Below are 18,752 nucleotides of genomic sequence, written 5' to 3'. Positions count from 1 at the left end.
GTATGTCCCCTGCTCTGTTTTACCCACATTCTGCCATATATTTCATGTTATAGCAGTCTCGGATGATGACCCAGCATATGTTGTTCATTTTAACAATACTTTCACTGCAGATTTCACAAAACGCAAAGAAGGTACCAATATGAGATTAATAAAGATAGCTACGGCAATCAACCCAAGGTTTAAGAATCCGAAGTGCCTTCCAAAATCTGAGAGGGATGAGGTGTGGAACATGCTTTAGGAAGTTTTAAAAGAGCAACACTCCAATGTGGAAACTACAGAACCCAAACCACTAAAAAAGAAAATCAATCTTCTACTGGTGACATCTGACTCAGATAATGAAAATGAACATGCGTCGGTCTGCACTGCTTTCGATTGTTATCAAGCAGAACCCGTCATCAGCATGGACACATGTCCCCGAATGGTGGTTGAAGTATGAAGGAACATATGAATCGTTAGTGCATCTGTCACGTAAAGATCTTGTGACTCCAGCTATAACAGTGCCATGAGAACGCCTGTTCTCACTTTCAGGTGACGTTGTAAACAAGAAGCGGGCAGCATTATCTCCTGCAAATGTAAACAAACTTGTTTGTCTGAGCGATTGGCTGAACAAGAAGTAGGACTGAGTGGACTTGTAGACTCTAAAGTTTTACATTGTTTTATTTTTGAATACAGGTTTTTTTTACATAATGCTACATTTGTAAATTCAACTTTCATGATAAAGAGATTGCACTACTTGTATTAGGTGATTTGAAAATACTATTTCTTTTGTTTTTTTACAGCGCAAATACTTGCGATCAAAAATATTCATAAAGCGAGCACTGTACACTTGGTATTCTGTTTTGTAATTGAAATCAATATATTTGAAAATGTAGAAAACATCCAAAAATATTTAAATAAATAGTATTCTAAATAGTATTCAACAGTGTGATTAATTGAGTGATTAATCTCGATTAATTTTTTTAATCGCTTGACAACCCTAGTTATGTTATGTTAGGCAGTGTTGCCTATTGATAGAGCACTGACTGGGAATCAGGACATCTGGGCTGTGTTAGAGCTATGCAAATAACTGATCTTTCCGTTCATTGGCCAAACCACAAAAGTAAAAATAGTTTTATGGAACAACACATTTTGTTTTATTTCATTTATTAGGAGGGTTTTTTTTTACCTTTTAAAACAATAAAATTCAACTAAGAGTCTAAACAAAAACTCATTTCAGCTCTAAACAATTGAAACATTTTGTTTCAGAAATGTCAAAACATTTTGATTTTTCCAGATTTTTTTTTACTAAAACAATTCTGCAATTTTGACATGAATTCATTAAATGTTTTGATCAACCCAAATCTGCATTTTCTTTCGGGGGGGGGAAGGGTGTTTTTCTGAAAAATTTCACGCAGCTTTATGTTCTATTCCTGCCTCAGCCACTGGCCTGCTGGGTGACCTTTGGAAAGTCACATCACTGCTCTGTGCCTCAATTTCTCCATCTGTAAAGTGGGGATAATGATACCGACCTCCTTATAAGGTGCTTTGAGATCTGCTGATCAAAAGTGCTATATGAGAGCTAGGTGTCATTATAGGATATTAATATATGATTTTATATTTTTGTTGAAAATTATATCATCCCTCTTTGCTGAGCCCTGAGAATTTATCGCCGGTAGTGATTCTTCTTCAGTTAAGTTATGATTTAAATGAATGAAATACACCTTATCAAGGGATAGAGAATAATGCTAAAACAGTATGTTCCTTTTTTTCCCCTTCCCTGTACCTTTGATATAAAAATGTGTCATACGTATTGCACTGGTGCTTTAAAATCCTAGCACCTGATATTGACGGTTGGGTGGAGTCTGTATATAATTGCCGAGAGGCATAGGAAAGTTTGCAGCTTATAAAGACTGAAGGTCCATTGCAAGTTTCTTTGGCACTTCTTAATAAAGGGAGCGTCGTGTGTTTTTACATCTTGTGATGGTTTAGAGATCATTTATTTTTCTGCTTCTCTGGTATGCAATTGACCGTTTTTTGATAATGAAATTAAGCATCTTAACAACCTTTTGGAGAGCTATGAATGAAAGATATGATTAAAGTGCTATGATGACTATTATTCCATAACAAATAAGGGCCTCAATTCAGCAAGGTACTTAAGCACCAGCCTAATTTTAAGCACACGTGCAGTCCCTTTTTGACTTCAGTGACACTGTTCATTAGCTTAACATTAGGCACAATGCTTCTGAATAAGGGCCGTACATAAAATATTAATAATAATGGATAACATGCCATTGACTTCCAATGACCGGGGAAGAATTTCAGTGATTTCACGTGAGTTGTGTGGTCTAATTTAAATGATACAAGTCATGGGGTTAGAGATCTTGGCTATTTTACACCCATTTTACACAGATATAAAATGACTACAAAATCTGCCAGGCAGAGCAGAATCAGGTCCCTTTCCTTCATCTATATCTGTACAGCAATGAATACACTGATGGTGCTGGAGGAATAAGTCCTAAATAATAATAAACTCGAGGCTGTCTCTAAAAACGCAATTCACCTTTGAACTTGCCATAGGGGTACTTGCCATTAGAAAGTCACATAGCAACATACAGATCACAATTCATGTTTAAAAAATTCCACGCCACGCCGCCAGTCTGACATTTAATGTGCCCCAAGAGGAATAAACAGCCCTAGCAAGAAGAGGCAAAAGCAAAAAGTCTGCACTCCACGGGGGGGGAAGCTCAGACACAAGATTTTACAAATCAAACACACATACACACAAAACTAAATGGATATCTGAAATGGCAAAAAAAAAAAAAAAGCCGCAAGGAATGCACTGCAACCCAAACCACAGTAACCTCAAAACGGAGAAGTAATAGCCGCAGCACAGCATAGATCCCATTTATATCGGGCATAAGCGAAACCTACAAGAGGAGAGAAGACAAATAGGGAATGAGAGGCTTTTGTCGCAAAGGATAGACTTCAACGTACCTCCTGAGCAAGCCTTGAAGTGAGGTGCGTCGCTATGTAACTGCGCTGGTTGTTTTCTGCACAATACACCTGCAGCTGTCATTTTGTGCGCAGGTATGGTACAGCCCATGCCTGGGCACGCACACACTGTGCTCTCTCAGGAAGACTTCAGTTTTGTTCTTTCTTGTTTTTCTTTCACCTAAAAGGAAAGTCATGCAGATCAAAAATATATGCATGAAAAACAAAAACACTAAGGCCAACTGTCTCTAAAATATACAGACAGCTGTATTTTTCCTCCAGGCCTGTTACAGATTACGACACATCGTAGGCCTTGCCTTCAGTAGGAATTTCGGCCAGTGACACAGCTAGGCCAATATAACCTCCTAGTCTCGCTGCGATTTGCACCCTGCTTGAAAATGGGGTAAGCTGCAACAGTGCATATCACACTTTATAACAGTTTTTGGCTTGGCCAAGACTTAGGCCATTGTGCCTGTTTTACAAATGGGGAAAGTGAGGCACAGAGAAAGGGAAATTGACCACTGTTATACAGTAGGTCAGTGGCACAGTCAGAATTAGAGTACTTCTGACTTTTGTCCTATGCATTGAACTGTGGCCCAAACTGCTTCCTGTGAGGTCACTGAGTTGACTTGTCTCCCGTGGGACAAGTCACTTGAGTAAGGATCTGCCACTTTGGATTCTAGAAGCAGCTACATTTGAGTAGTGACATCTGTCTGCTAAAACAAACAAGGCAACCCACCCCAAGGAGAGAAAACCAGTTAGCAGTCAGAAAGGTGGTGGAACAAACAATGGTAACGGCTTTAACCACCTAAGGAACGGCGAGATGCTGCCCCATTGTTGTTGAAAATCAGACCCAGAAAGGTAAGCACCTCACAAGGGCTGCAGACCGGCTGTTGATCTTCGCATAGCCCTGGCCACAGCGAGAGTGGAAGCCACAACTTTCATCAATTTCGGATGGGGCACAAGGCAAATCAAGGCTGGGAGCCTATCCAGATCAAACACACCATAGCCCACAGTTTCGCTCCTTACCAACCACAGTTACATTTAACAACACATTCAGCTTCATTTCAGTTTTACCACACATGCAGAACTCTAAAGGAAAATGGCAGATAAGCACACTGCCCGCTGCAAGCCATCCTGCTTCCTTCTCAGTGAAGATTTCATATGGTCCCGTGTTTCCATTTTAAAGCCATGCTGCATGCATTTCATCTACGGATAAAGTCCACCTGTAGAACAAACAGGCCAACTTCCACTGGGAGCTTTGCTTTAGGCAGGATGGCAGAGGGAAAAGGCATTTTCACATTAGTCTGTTGAGATATTTCTCCTAGGTCTGCTCATCCTTAAATGAATGGTGTCATTCACATGTGCCACTGTTCTGTACCAGATGGAATTAGTTCTCTCATCTGTGTTTCATATGCCCTATATTGTAAACAGCAAAAGGAGAGTCTTCTTTAGCTCAAGTGGCAAGGGTCTTTGTTTCTGAGGCACCTAGATCCGTGTTGTACTTTCGCTGTTGCCACATGTCCCTGACGCATAGTGACAATCATGATGTTAAAAGTGGTAATGGAGGTGTAACAATATTTAATAGTCCCTTTCTGAAAGAGTATCTGAAGGAACTTTATAAACACTATATACCTCCCAACCCCATAGTGAGGTAGGCAAGTATTATCACACATAAGGCCCAGAAAGGGTCATGTGACTTGCCTATGGTCAAACAGCAAGTAAGGAGCTGCTCTTGGAATGAAATAACCTGGGATTTCTGACTCCCAGCTATAATGACTGTCTACTACTTGAAGCATCAGGGGGATTTGAACTCCAACCTTCTGGCCTAACAGCATGTGCCTTTATTGCTTGAGCAAAAGGAATAATGCTGGTAGATGTAGTAAGCTCCTACCTTTTTATGTGAATGGTCAATAGAGGGGGCTAAAGAGCCAAACCCCAGTATAGCATACATGGCCATGTTCTCTGGCTATTAAAGTTGTAAGCTTAATGTACTCTGCAATTAATTCACTCCTGAAACTCTGTGCTTTTAAGTACTGCATTTTATGCTTAGGAAAACTGTACACGGAATATGCTCAATTCAGAAGAACTGCTGTTATGTCACCCACCTTGACGGTCTCTTGGGGCGGAAATGAGGCACAAATGTAGGGTGATCAGAGGGCAAGTGTGAAAAATCGGGACGGTGAGTGAGGCGGGTAATAGGGGCCTATATAAGAAAAAGCCCCCAAAATTGGGACTGTCCCTATAAAATCGGGACATCTGGTCACCCTACACCAATGGGCTATGGTTTTGCCAAGAATGCATAAAGCGACGTACAGAAAAATGATAATAAATGGACTGCAATGATTTTCTGGAATGATCCGTTAACATTTGCATTACCAGATGTAGATGTGATGGGTCCAAAGCATCTCCTCTCACCTCCAACACCTGCGGATTCGGCAATGTGCTCCATCTGCCAAGAGGCACTAACCGGTGTTAGGCTGACATATAAAAATAACTGTGCCTTGAATGTAGCTGGTTCAGCCCAGGAAAGTTGAACCTCCCAACTTCTTGCACTGAGAATATTTGCACTTGAGGGGCAAGGTGGAGGGGCTGATCATGTATGGTGCTGAGTGCCTCCTGTGCGTTGATGAGCTCCTTCCCCTCATGGAATAAGCCATTCCTGCAGCACTATAGCCTTGTGTCCTAGACCCTGTAGAGCAGTGGCCCCCAAACTGTGGGGCACGCCCCCCTAAGGGGGTGGATAGGAACATTCGGGGGCGCAGCAGGGCCGGACCAACCCCAATGGGGGGTGGGGAGGGAGCGCCATCCAGCCCCGCTCTGCCCCCAGCTCTGCTCCGGCTCCTGGCCCTGGTGCCTGGCTGCGGCGCCGCTCCCAGCCCCGCCTCTGCCTCCATCTGTGGCTCCAGCCCCAACCCTGACCCCACTTCCAGCCCTGGATCCCCACTGTGGCTCGGGGAGAGGGGTGTGGACAGTGGTGGTGGTGGGGGGCTTCAATGAAGAAGTTTGGGGACCATGCTGTAGAGGGCTGGGGAACTGTCAGTGGGGAAGGGGCAGTCAGGAGCCAGAGGGAGGGGCCGGGGATAAAGGGCTAAATCAGACTGGACTTCTGGAAAATATGCTTTAGTCAAACACAAGTTACTGGGGTAACTGGGCGACATTCCCTGGCCTGTGTTATACGGGGGTGAGGGGGATGTCAGGTGATGGTCTAACACTGCCTTCTGGCCTTGATATCTACTGAATGTGAAGTCCTAAGGGGAATAGCGGGAAAAGTTTAGCCATTCATAGACTTTGGGCCTGATCCTGAGAGATGTGGAAATGAAAGACACTCAGGCCGTTTCAAAGCGGGGAGAGGGAAAGGCTAAACTAAGTAAAGATCCTGTTTTGTTTCATTTCACTTTCCTTGCAATTAGGCTTCCTAATTAAAGCCAGTTTCGAGCAAGGGTTTACTGCAGTGCTTGTTTTCCGTCTATGCCATTAAAATGCAGGTGTTCCACAGAACAGGAAGCTGGCACGAAGCGGTGCATTTCCAAAGCCCTGCCTATACCATTCACCAGTTAATGCCTGAAGAAGTCAGACTTGCCCAGCTGCGCAAAAGAGGTCAGCGTGCACAGGGGCATGGGGAGGGGAGGAGGGGAGGAGCTCTTTGTCAGCAGGTGGGTGGCAGCCCCATGATGAAGGCCATAGGAGAAATGAATACCAGGCTCACCCTTCAAGTTCTGTACTACGGTATTCTACAGCCAGGGCCTAACCTAGCATCAGCGAATGTTGATTTCAGTGGGAGCGGTTTTAGGCCAAGCCATTCTTGCACTTCCGTCTAAACGCAGACAGAAGCAGTGCACAAACTGAGCAGGAGCTCCAGGGCTCTGTCTAGGAGCTCTTGTATTTATCAACCGCTCGGTGCTGGGCTGGCAGACTGCGCTTGGGGCTGGCACTGATTGGCTTATGTAAGGGATGAACCAAATCAGGATTACCGTGCGTTATTTCTACAGAGCCCTAGGTGTGTGAAACACTTTAAACATAAATAAGAGGCTGGAAACAAGGAATGAAACTCCTGAGTGGAAGCAGACCTAGTGGTTAGAGCACAGGATTGGGATTCAGGACCCTTGGGTTGCAGTCCGAGCTGTGGCATCGATTTGCCGTGTGACCTTGGCCATAGAATCATAGAAATGCAGGGCTGGAAGGGACCTCAAGAAGCCATCAAGTCCAGCCCCCTGCACTGAGGCAGGACCATGTAAACCTAAGGACAAAAAAACCTTGGTTCAAGCCACCGCCCCGTGCCTCGGTTTCCCCCTCTATAAAATACAGATAAGACTCATTTCACAGGGATGGGGAGGCTAGGGGCATAATTAGGTAGCTGTTTCAGTGTCAAAAGGTTGCATCTTCGAGGCTCCTCAACCTGGTTATTTAACCACGGTGGATTAGATGGTGGAAAGGAGATGGAGAGCTGCCCTATTCCACTGGAAATATTACTTCCCTGGTGCACTGTGCCCCTCTCTGGGCTGACACAGAGGGGCAATGGCCCCGTCTCCTGTTTGTCCCACCCGCTTTCAGAGTCCCTCTCCCTGTGGGAAAGAAGGAGCAGGTAGTACCTGTGCTCTCCAAAGTGGCCTGGGAGCTAGAGTACAAGGGGAGGGGGCAGCTACTTGCTCTACCCTCCACGGCTGCTCACAATCTCACACTTTTTACCCGAGGATCTCAAAAGGTGTTTGGGGCTCAACTGATTGGTACTGAGAAGCGGTGGCCACCTCAGACAGAGCTCACTCCTGCACCGCAGCGTTCAGCAGATTGACTTGCGTTCCTCCTTGGAGCCCAGTGCTTGAGGAAACGTGCATGTCGCCTGGCTGAAGTGGTTTTGCTGCCACCGTTGATGTATCTACGTCGGGTCAGCTACGAGACAGAAGAGGACACACTGAGCTGCTCCAGCCTGGAGACCTTTGATTCAAGCCCCACTGCTGGACAGAAATCACTTTTACTAGGAAATAGGTCAAAGCTCTCTGGATTTAAAACGCAAAGGCAATCATTTTCCTATCCCCTCAGCGTGCCTTCCCTTGCACCGTGCTCTGGCAGTTACTCACTGGACAGGGCCACCCCTCATTATCATTCACACTTCAGTACTAAATTATTCAGCGGTGCATAACCCGGCTTGTTATGAATTAGCCTCCGCTCGATTAACCAGTGCCTTTCAGCTGCGTACTCCACAGCACACCAATGTGATAAAACATGTTTATATCACACACAATTAAACAGAGCGTCAGTCAGGTGCTGTTTTCGGAGGAGCTTGAAGATGTCACGGGGTTAACCACCAACGGAAGCTCAAGCTTCAACAGCCTTTATTAACTCTGCAAGTGTTCCTAACCACACTCTTCCTAGATGCAGAAGGAGCCCCTCCCCCCCGCCCCCGTTCATTAGTCTCTTCTCGGACCGCGGAGGTGATATTTACCAAGTAAAAACTGTTGGTGCACCTGTGCATTTCTTATGTGGTTTTTGATACCTACTGGGTTAACCCCTTCTTTGCTGATCTGGGATAAGGTTGTAGGGTTGTTGTTGTTTTTTTCATTTGGTTTTGCTATAGGGAAAATCATTTCAGATCCTACTGGTGGTACCTGAAATCATACGCCAGCCTTTCTCAACCATCTCCTTCGCATTTTGGAGAATAAGACTGAAGTGGAGGGGAGCGGGGGGAATGCATGAACCTCTAAGGCCTGATAGTCAGATATCCTGAGGGTCCTTTTACCCGCCTCCAGCAAGGCAAAGGCGCATTAATACCTGCAGTGCAAAAGACCTGCCTGTGTAGAGCGGGCATCGGCACCCGCCCTGCTCCGTGAAGAAGGAGGATAGAGGTGGTGTCAGGGGCATATTAGGGCTGTGACTGGGGTGCACTGAACTACGACTATTCAGTGATGTATAGGGGGCTATGGGAAGAATGTCATAAGATCCAAGGCTGCTTTAATTTACATCACAGGAGGGCATGGAAAGAGCTGTCCTCCACCAACCCCTCTCCTTGCTCCAAGTGGAAGAAGGTCGTAAGTAACTGAGAATCAATCCCCTTGTTATTGAGCTTAAAGCTGACCACCTACATACTAGGATAATATTATTCCCTTCACTGCAGGAATCACTGAGTGAAATTCTATGGCCTGTGCCACACGAGAGCCCAGATTTGGTTATCACAATGCTCCCTTCTCGCCTTAGAATCTACAAATCTATTGTCGTGCTTTTAGAATTCCAGAGATATGACACTGAGCCCCATGCTGCCAATAGGAAACAGTCAAAAAGCATAAGGCAGGCCCCCAAAAGTCATGAGATTAGTTTAAAAATCATGCCATTTAAAAAAACAAAAAATGGTGTCGTCTTTCTATTTGCCTCCTGATGACAGACCTTTAGGACTCACGTTTTCAGACTTTTCTTTACAATGACAAGAGTTAGGCATTTATTATTTTAAAACAAAGAAGATGAAATTGCCATGTAATTGGCGGCCTCCAGGAGCCGGAGGCTTATGTACACCCCTAAATATCACGAGATTCACAATAAAACCATGAGACTTGGCAAAACTGTAGATCAGTCAGGAAAGACAAGGAAACAACAGGAATGGCTGGGTGCAGAGAGGTTGGTTCAGGCCTTGAGCCCAGCTGCAATAAACCAATGCAAAAGGATTCTTTTCAAAATGTATTTCCCCTTGCCCTTTGATGGGGTATACAAACCCCACACTAGGCAACAAGGGGTTGAGGAATTATTTTGGGCTCAGCCAGCCCCATCCCACCACACCTGCAGCAAATGTTCCATCTCCTGGAGCAATTAAAAGGCAGAGAATTAGCTCATTTGGGTGGCAGAGCCGGAGGTGAAAAGACCTGCAGCCCACAGTTCCAGCAGAGCAGAGGGAAGCCTAAGACTCTGATACAGCTGCCCAATGGGGACCGCCCTAAGGTGGAGAGAGGATGCAGGGGACAACCAAAGAGGGAAGTACCCTATGGACCTTGGACAGTGGTAACCCCTTCTTACATATTGTGATTTGGGTTTCCCCACCAGGGGAAAACCTTGGAGTAAGCTGATCCTGGGGGAGGGAAGGGGAGAGGAGAAAGAATAGTAAATATGGCAGGCGACCAGCTTGGCTAAACAGTGAAATCCTTGCTGATCTTAAATGCAAAAAAGAAGCTTACTAGAAGTGGAAGATTGGACAAATGACCAGGGAGGAGTATAAAAATATTGCTCAGGCATGCAGGAGTGAAATCAGGAAGGCCAAATCACACTTGGAGTTGCACCTAGCAAGAGATGTTAAGAGTAACAAGAAGGGTTTCTTCAGGTATGTTAGCAACAAGAAGAAAGTCAAGGAAAGTGTGGGCCCCTTACTGAATGAGGGAGGCAACCTAGTGACCGAGGATGTGGAAAAAGCTAATGTACTCAATGCTTTTTTTTGCCTCTGTCTTCACGAACAAGGTCAGCTCCCAGACTGCTGCACTGGGCACAGTATGGGGAGAAGGTGACCAGCCCTCTGTGGAGAAAGAAGTGGTTCGGGACTATTTAGAAAAACTGGACGTGCACAAGTCCATGGGGCCGGATGCGCTGCCTCCGAGGGTGCTAAAGGAGTTGGCGGATGAGATTGCAGAGCCATTAGCCATTATTTTTGAAAACTCATGGCGATCAGGGAAGGTCCCAGATGACTGGAAAAAGGCTAATGTAGTGCCCATCTTTAAAAAAGGGAAGAAGGAGGATCTGGGGAACTACAGGCCAGTCAGCCTCACCTCAGTCCCTGGAAAAATCATGAAGCAGGTCCTCAAGGAATAAATTATGAAACACTTAGAGGAGAGGAAAGTGATCAGGAACAGTCAGCATGGATTCACCAAGAGGAAGTCAGGCCTGACTAACCTAATTGCCTTCTATGATGAGATAACTGGCTCTGTGGATGAGGGGAAAGCAGTGGATGTGTTATTCCTTGACTTTAGCAAAGCTTTTGATACGGTCTCCCACAGTATTCTTGCCACCAAGTTAAAGAAGTATGGGCTGGATGAATGGACTGTAAGGTGGATAGAAAGCTGGCTAGATCATCAGGCTCAACGGATAGTGATCAATGGCTCCATGTCTAGTTGGCAGCCGGTTTCAAGTGGAGTGCTCCAAGGGTCGGTCCTGGGGCCGGTTTTGTTTAATATCTTTATTAATGATCTGGAGGATGGTGTGGCCTGCACTCTCAGCAAGTTTGCAGATGACACTAAACTAGGAGGCATGGTAGATACACTAGAGGGTAGGGATCGGATACAGAGGGACCTAGACAAATTAGAGGATTGGGCCAAAAAAAACCTGATGAGGTTCAACAAGGACAAGTGCAGAGTCCTGCACTTAGGACGGAAGAATCCCATGCACTGCTACAGACTAGGGACCGAATGGCTAGGTAGCAGTTCTGCAGAAAAGGACCTAGGGGTCACAGTGGACGAGAAGCTGGATATAAGTCAACAGTGTGCTCTTGTTGCCAAGAAGGCTAACGGCATTTTGGGCTGTATAAGTAGGGGCATTGCCAGCAGATCAAGGAACGTGATCGTTCCCCTTTATTCGACATTGGTGAGGCCTCATCTAGAATACTGTGTCCAGTTTTGGGCCCCACACTACAAGAAGGATGTGGAAAAATTGGAAAGAGTCCAGTGGAGGGCAACAAAAATGATTAGGGGTCTGGAGCACATGACTTATGAGGAGAGGCTGAGGGAACTGGGATTGTTTAGTCTCCAGAAGAGAAGAATGAGGGGGGATTTGATAGCAGCCTTCAACTACCTGAAGGGGGGTTCCAAAGAGGATGGAGCTCGGCTGTTCTCAGTGGTGGCAGATGACAGAACAAGGAGTAATGGTCTCAAGTTGCAGTGGGGGAGGTCCAGGTTGGATATTAGGAAACACTATTTCACTAGGAGGGTGGTGAAGCACTGGAATGCGTTACCTAGGGAGGTGGTGGAGTCTCCTTCCTTGGAGGTTTTTAAGGCCCGGCTTGACAAAGCCCTGGCTGGGATGATTTAGTTGGGAATTGGTCCTGCTTTGAGCAGGGGGTTGGACTAGATGACCTCTTGAGGTCCCTTCCAATCTTGATATTCTATGATTCTATGAGGGTGGACAAGAGGAAGAGGCCCAGGGAGGACAGCCTTAAGCAAACTTGGCTGCCAGACAACTGGTAGCCCAAAGGACCTGGTGAAGTGGGACGGTCCGGGCTCCCCTCCCCACAATCCCCTGGGAGTAAGAGGTTGAAGCCATGACCACTAGGCCACGCACCTCAAGTGGGAACCGTTACAAATTGGTGGAGAATGCGGGCACGTGCCCCACCCCTGAGAGAAGGGGAGACTGACTGACCTAGGCAGCCAAACTGCCTGATTTAGAAAAAACATGGAATGATAGACCAGTGGAGATGGAGTTAGAACAGTTGCTGAAGTGGATGACTGAGAACCAATAGCAGCAGCAGGCAGCGCAACAGCGACGGTTCCTGCAGCAAATGGCCGCCCAGCAACTGGTTCGGGACTTAGGGGCCTAGTAACAGGAACAGCAGCAAAGGTTAGTTCAACAAATCGTAGCATTAATGCAGGCCCAGGGGTCCTCCAGTAAGTCTCTGTTGGGAGGCCTGGGCCCAAGCCTAGGAACCCCACTGATACCCGTGAAGCTCATAAAAATGGGTCCTCAGGATGACCCCAAGGCTTTTTTGACATTTTAGCGGGTGTCAAAGGCTGCCCAATGGCTCCTTCATCAGTGGGCCATCCTGCTGGCGCCCTACCTGACTGGGCTGCCTCAGGCCGCATACCAAGGACTGGATGCAGAGACCACCCAAGACTACCCCGAGTTTGGAGCAGCCATCTTTGAGTATCATGGCATTACTGAGGAGACCTCCTGCCAGAGGTTCTGTGGGGAGAGGCACCGTCCAGGGGCCCGATCCCGGGTTGTCGCCCAGAAAGTGCGAGACCTATGTTGGAGGTGGCTAAATCCAGAAGGGTGGACCAGAGTAGAGGTGGCTGAATTCATTCTGGTGGAGCAGTTTGCCCAAATCTTCCCAAAGGGGGGCAGGGACTGGGTGCTGAGACATCTACCAGAGTCACTTACTGACACTGTGCAACTAATGGAAAACTATCTGGCAGCTGAGACAGCTCTAACTCGCACATCTGAGTCATTGCTTGACTCCAGAGGGACCTCTCAACAGAAAGGGGAAGTCAACCAGGGGAAACAGAAGCTAGACTGGGTGCTCCCCAAGGCCCCAGCCTTTCAGGGGCCCAGCCAGCCCTCAAGCCTGGAGAAGCCCCAAGCCTTCCAACCTCAGCCTGAGCATAAAACCTGGGGTCCTCAAGGGACTTCCCCGCCCAAAGGACAGGAAAGGCAAGAGAGCCAAGCATCTGGGGAAAGACATCCCCAGAAGCCCAGTTCCTGACTAGCAGCCCCAGGAAGGTCAATGCAATTTCCAAATTTGACACCTACCCCATGTCCCGTGTGAATGAACTGCTAGACTGACTAGGCGAAGCTCAGTATATCACCACCTTAGACTTAACTAAGGGGTATTGGCAAATCCCACTCACACCAGAATAGCAAGAAAAAAACGGCCTTTGCCATTCCATTTGGCCTTTACCAGTTTCAAACGATGCACTTTAGACTCCATGGGGCACCCGCTACATTCCAACGACTGATGGCCCAGATTTTACAACCCCATAACTCATACCCTGCAGCCTATTTAGATGATGTAGTCATCTACTGCCGAACCTGGGAAGAACATCTGGCCCAAGTGGCGGCTATGCTCCGCTCCCCGCGACACGCTGGACTAACAGCAAACCCTGCAAAATGTAAAAAAGGGAAAGAAGAAACCACCTACCTGGGATACATTTTGGGGAAAGGCCATATCCGGCCTCTTATAGATAAAATCCAGGCCCTCAAAGACACCCCATGCCCTACCACCAAGAAACAGGTCAGGAGTTTTTGGGGACCTGCTGGCTACTACTGCTGGTTTGTACCGGGGTTCTCAATGATTGCAGCCCCTCTCACAGATCTGGTTATGAACAACGGCCCCAAGAAAGTGCACTGGTCCGAGGTCTGGGAAAAGGCCTTTCAAGAATTGAAAGAATGCCTCTGTTCAGAGCTGGTTCTGTTCAGGCCAGACTTCTCCAAAGAATTCATTTTGCAGACAGATGCTTCCGATGTGGGACTGGGAGCTGCTTTATCACAGGAAATAAAGGGGGAGGAGCACCCTATGCTCTATTTAAGCCACAAACTGTTCCCACAAAAACGGGTCAACTCTGTCATACGGAAGGAGGGCCTGGCAGTAAAATGGGCTGTAGAGTCACTCCGATACTATGTCCTGGGAAACCCATTCAAGCTTGTCCCCAACCAGGCCCTGTTAAGGTGGCTAAACACCATGAAGGACACAAATCCCTGCCTGATGTGCTGGTACCTGTCGCTTCAGCCCTACGCATTCCAAGTTCAGCACCAAGCCGGCAAAGCCCAGCAGAAGACTGACTTCTTTTCCAAGGAAGTAGGGGAGCAATCAGATGGCCCCAGCTGCCCTGGATCCATCTTGATGCGGAGAGTGTGTGATGGGATGTACAAACCCCACACTAGGCAACAAGGGGTTGAGGGATTATTTTGGGCTCAGCCTGCTCCGCCCCACCCCACCACACCTGCAGCAAATGTTCCATCTGCTGGAGCAATTAAAGGCAGGGAATTAACTCATTTGGGTGGCAGAGCCGGAGGTGAGCAGGCCTGCAGCTCACAGCTCCAGCAGGGCCAAGGGAAGCCTAAGACTCTGATACAACTGCCCAATGGGACCCACCCCTGAGACAACCAAAGAGGGAAGTACCAAGTGGACCTTAGACAGTGGTAATCCCCCTCTTACCTATTGTGGTTTGGGTTTCTCCACCCGGGGAAAACCTTGGCCTAAGATGACCCCCTGGGGGAGGAAGAGGCCCAGGGAGGACAGCCTTAAGCAGCTTTGGGCAATGGGGGCTGCGGGAAGCAGCTATTAGCACATCCGTTGGGCCACACTGCTTCCCGCAGCCCCCATTGGCCTGGAACGGCAAACCGCGGCCAGTGGGAGCTGCGATCGGCCGAACCTGTGGACGCTGCAGGTAAACAAACTGTCCCGGCCTGCCAGCTGATTTCCCTGATGGGCCGCATGCCAAAGGTTGCCGATCCCTGGTCTAACATTAAACAGTGTTAAACAAGGCTTGGGGTTTGGAACACAGAGACTTTGTACCAAGCCAAACATTACTGCATTGTCGTTAACTTTTTATTAAAGATACAGAACAGAAGGAAAACAGTTAAAACATTTGAAATGTAAAGTATCGAGGAAGGCTTTTATTTTAACAATGTCCCTTGTCCTTTTCCTTCTAGTTGGAGAAAGTTTTTAGAAGGAAACCCTCCTATTTGACCCATAATGTAGACAGTATTAAAGATGGTCATGACTATTTCTGGAGAGAAAAGAGAAGTTAGTTAGAGGGTCTGGAGCTGTTGTTGTTAAAGTTTATTCGGTTTCCTAGAACACAAAACAAGACAAGCACACCCAGAAGGGAAGAGAAAAGAATAGCAAAGATCGAAAAAGGCCACTTCTGTTTCTGGCTTTGACTCTCACTTGCAACCTCACTGCTATAAAAACACAGGCATGGCATGCTGTTTTATTAGCCGTTTTGAGACCTGGAAAACTTGTACCAGCATCAGGCTGTTTAGGGCACTGCTTTTAGCTGACTTTCTAGTCACAGGCTTACAGCAGTATTGCAAAATGTGTGACTTTGTCAGGCTAAGTCAGACCTTTATTCAACAGAAGGAAAAAGGACAAGGCTAGGAAAGAGAAGAAATAAGGAGGGGAGGAAAAGGACACACGGTGGGACAAAATCTCACATCCCAGGTTGTGTTTGTGATACAGTCAGAGCCAGTGGAAGTGGCAATGTCACTTTGGTCCACATCAGGCCATCTCTCAGGATCTGGATGGCAAAGGCCCAGATATATCTCTGGTTACCAGGAGATGGTGAGGGTGGTAGCCATGATGGTGAAATTCACTCCATCCCCTTCTTACAGTCAGTAAATGTTGTACTCTCAAAAAAAATTGTATGGCCCCCAAAAGGGAGTGATGGGTGGAAGAGCCCATCCCCTCATTATTTTGTTTACTAATTAGGCCTACTTTTTGACACAGCAATTTCCGTTCATTCGTTTCAGGCATCACACTTGTCTTGTTTAATAAACCTGTTTTTTGCACAGTCTGAGTTATATGAGTGGGCCTTTTTGTTTGGACTAATTTAGTCTTTGTCTTCCTTTTGAACCTTTTTTTCATTAACACTTATGGTAACAGATTATCGTAACCCTTTATAAACTTGTATTCACTTCCCTACTGTAAGGCCCCCAAGTAAGGTAGGCCTACCAGGCCCCAATGATCACTACAGGTCTTTCATACAAGCTCTGTGTAAAAGACTTTACAGTAAGTTATAAGAAATTGGGCTGTATGTCATATAAAATACATTCCAGAAAACTGCTGTGTAAATATATCTAGGTAAAAAAATGAAAAACTAAGGCTACATCTACACTATGAGGTAGGGGGGTGATTCCCAGCTTATATACTTGTGCTAGCTCAGTGAGCGCTAGTGCAGGTATAAATAGCAGTGTCGTCACCACAACATGGACAGTGGCTGCATGGCTTATCTCTGTCAAGTATGTACCCATGTGCTTTGGGCAGCTTTGTACTCAGCCCGGCTAAGCCATGCCACTCCTGCCCATGCTACTGCAGCTAAACTACTATTTATACGCACGCTAGCGCTCACCGAGCTAGTGCGCGTATATGTACGCACGCTGGGAATCACAGCCCTAGCTCATAATGTTAGACTCAGCCTAAAAGGTAAAGGCAAAGGTGAAAAGAGATACTTTCAACTAAGGTTTTATCTAAGATGAGGTGTAGGCGAGGTAGGAAGACAGAGACCCAGGAAGGTTACTACAGATGGGGGGAGACACAGAGGAGAAGGTTCTTGCACCTAATCCTCCATACACACGTATGCATAGGCAAAAGGGGGCTGAATTAAGGCTGCACATTAAGGTTGCTTTGGATCAGGCACTTTGTGATGTGGACATAGCTTCACTTTGAACTTACTAGATGGAGACAATCAACTAGTTTTAAAAATAGTTAAATTTTTAACTATTTTAAATAGGCCAAATTCTCCCCTCTGCAGCATCTGAGAGCAGAACTGATGCCAAAACATGTCTGGCAACCCTATAGCTCTTGAGAAATGTAAGTCTTCTCTGGAGCACACAAAACCAATGACATGGTTTCCTAACTTCTGGTCTCTATTTATCGGCACCACAAAACCACCATGCGGCCTGGTAGCCTCTAGCCAGCATTCTCAAAAGTGACTAGTGAATTTGGATGCCTCAATTCTGCTGAGCGCTTGTGCTCTGAAAATGAGGCTCCTTTAAGACGCTTAATGTTGGAATCTCAAAAACTGAGGCATCCGAAGTCACTACTGAAAATCTTGCCCTCTGATCTGGAGGTTGGCTGGTTGGGAGGGAAGGACATTGGCAAGGATGGGTTGTGTGGACAAGTATGCCAGACTTATACAAGTGCAATTAAGCCATCACTTTCATATCCACTAAATTCACTTACAAAAGGCGCTGTATATGATCTGAAAAAACGTTTCTTTTTTCCGCGGGGTCTGAGTGCTGACAAATTCTCAGAAAAGTTGCCAGTATACTGGAGGGCTGATAAAACACATCAGACTTCCAATAACTAAGTTAAACAAATTGCCAATGCATTAAAACTTACTAAAGAGTTGGATGGGTTCCTCTCTTCACATCTATTGGCTTCATATTCCTGCATCACTGGATATCTAATTCTACCAATAATTCATGTACCGGCATGTTTTAATGACAACTGAAATATCCTGGCTAGCATCTGTGCTATGATCTTCCACTCCCTCTACCTTCACTTTGAACTGAACTGCTTTATTAAGCAATCCCACTATCCACCACTATCTAACCTGCCAAGACCTGTGGAGGTTTTCATTTACTTGCAGCCTTTTGAATCCCTTCCAAAACCCAGCTAGTATTCAAACACTGTAGGATGAGAACCACAGGTGATTAACTCAAAACCCTTTGGCTAATCAGAAGAACCCCAAAGAGGCTGTTTTACCAACCACATTAAAACAAGGTGAAATGCACAGCTCTGCCATTGGGACACAGAGCTAGAAATTGGGCTGAAGTGTTGTTATAGTGGCAATAACAACCTCTTTACATCCACTTCACCAGAATGGAAATCTGATCTAACTGTGGGGTGGTAACAGGGTAGTTTGTAAACACGGATAGCGCAGAAGAGCTTTCTTTGCCTGGACTGTTTTATACACACGGCCATTCTGGAACGCAACTTTCATTTTCTCGTTTCTCCTTTTTTTTCTTTTTTTTTTTTTTGGCGGGGCGGTAAGATAGACAGCATGAGAGGCTAAGTGATATTCAGGTTACCTAAAGCCTACAGCATATTCTTGTCAACCTGCCAAAAGCAGAGAATAGATTATCAACTTAACTTTCTCACACCCCCACTTGGTGTTTTCCAACAAGTTACCCATATAAAAAATATGTTCTGCACTCAGTGTCTGAAACACTGGACTAGCACTATTTGGCCTTGTAGGGCCTAATTCTCATTTACTTTCAGGCCTGGTCTACACACAGATTTTGTTCTGGTATAACTATATTGGCTAGAAGTGTGATATTTTGCTGATATAGCTAATATGGATGCAGTTTTACTGTATAAATGTGCTTCATACTAATACAGCTTATGTCACAATCACAGAGCTAGCTCCACGTGTGACCAC

This window comes from Malaclemys terrapin, chromosome 1, assembly GCF_027887155.1.
Source record: "Malaclemys terrapin pileata isolate rMalTer1 chromosome 1, rMalTer1.hap1, whole genome shotgun sequence".
NCBI classification, from domain to species: Eukaryota; Metazoa; Chordata; order Testudines; family Emydidae; genus Malaclemys; species Malaclemys terrapin.
Note: the sequence above shows the minus strand (reverse complement) of the source record.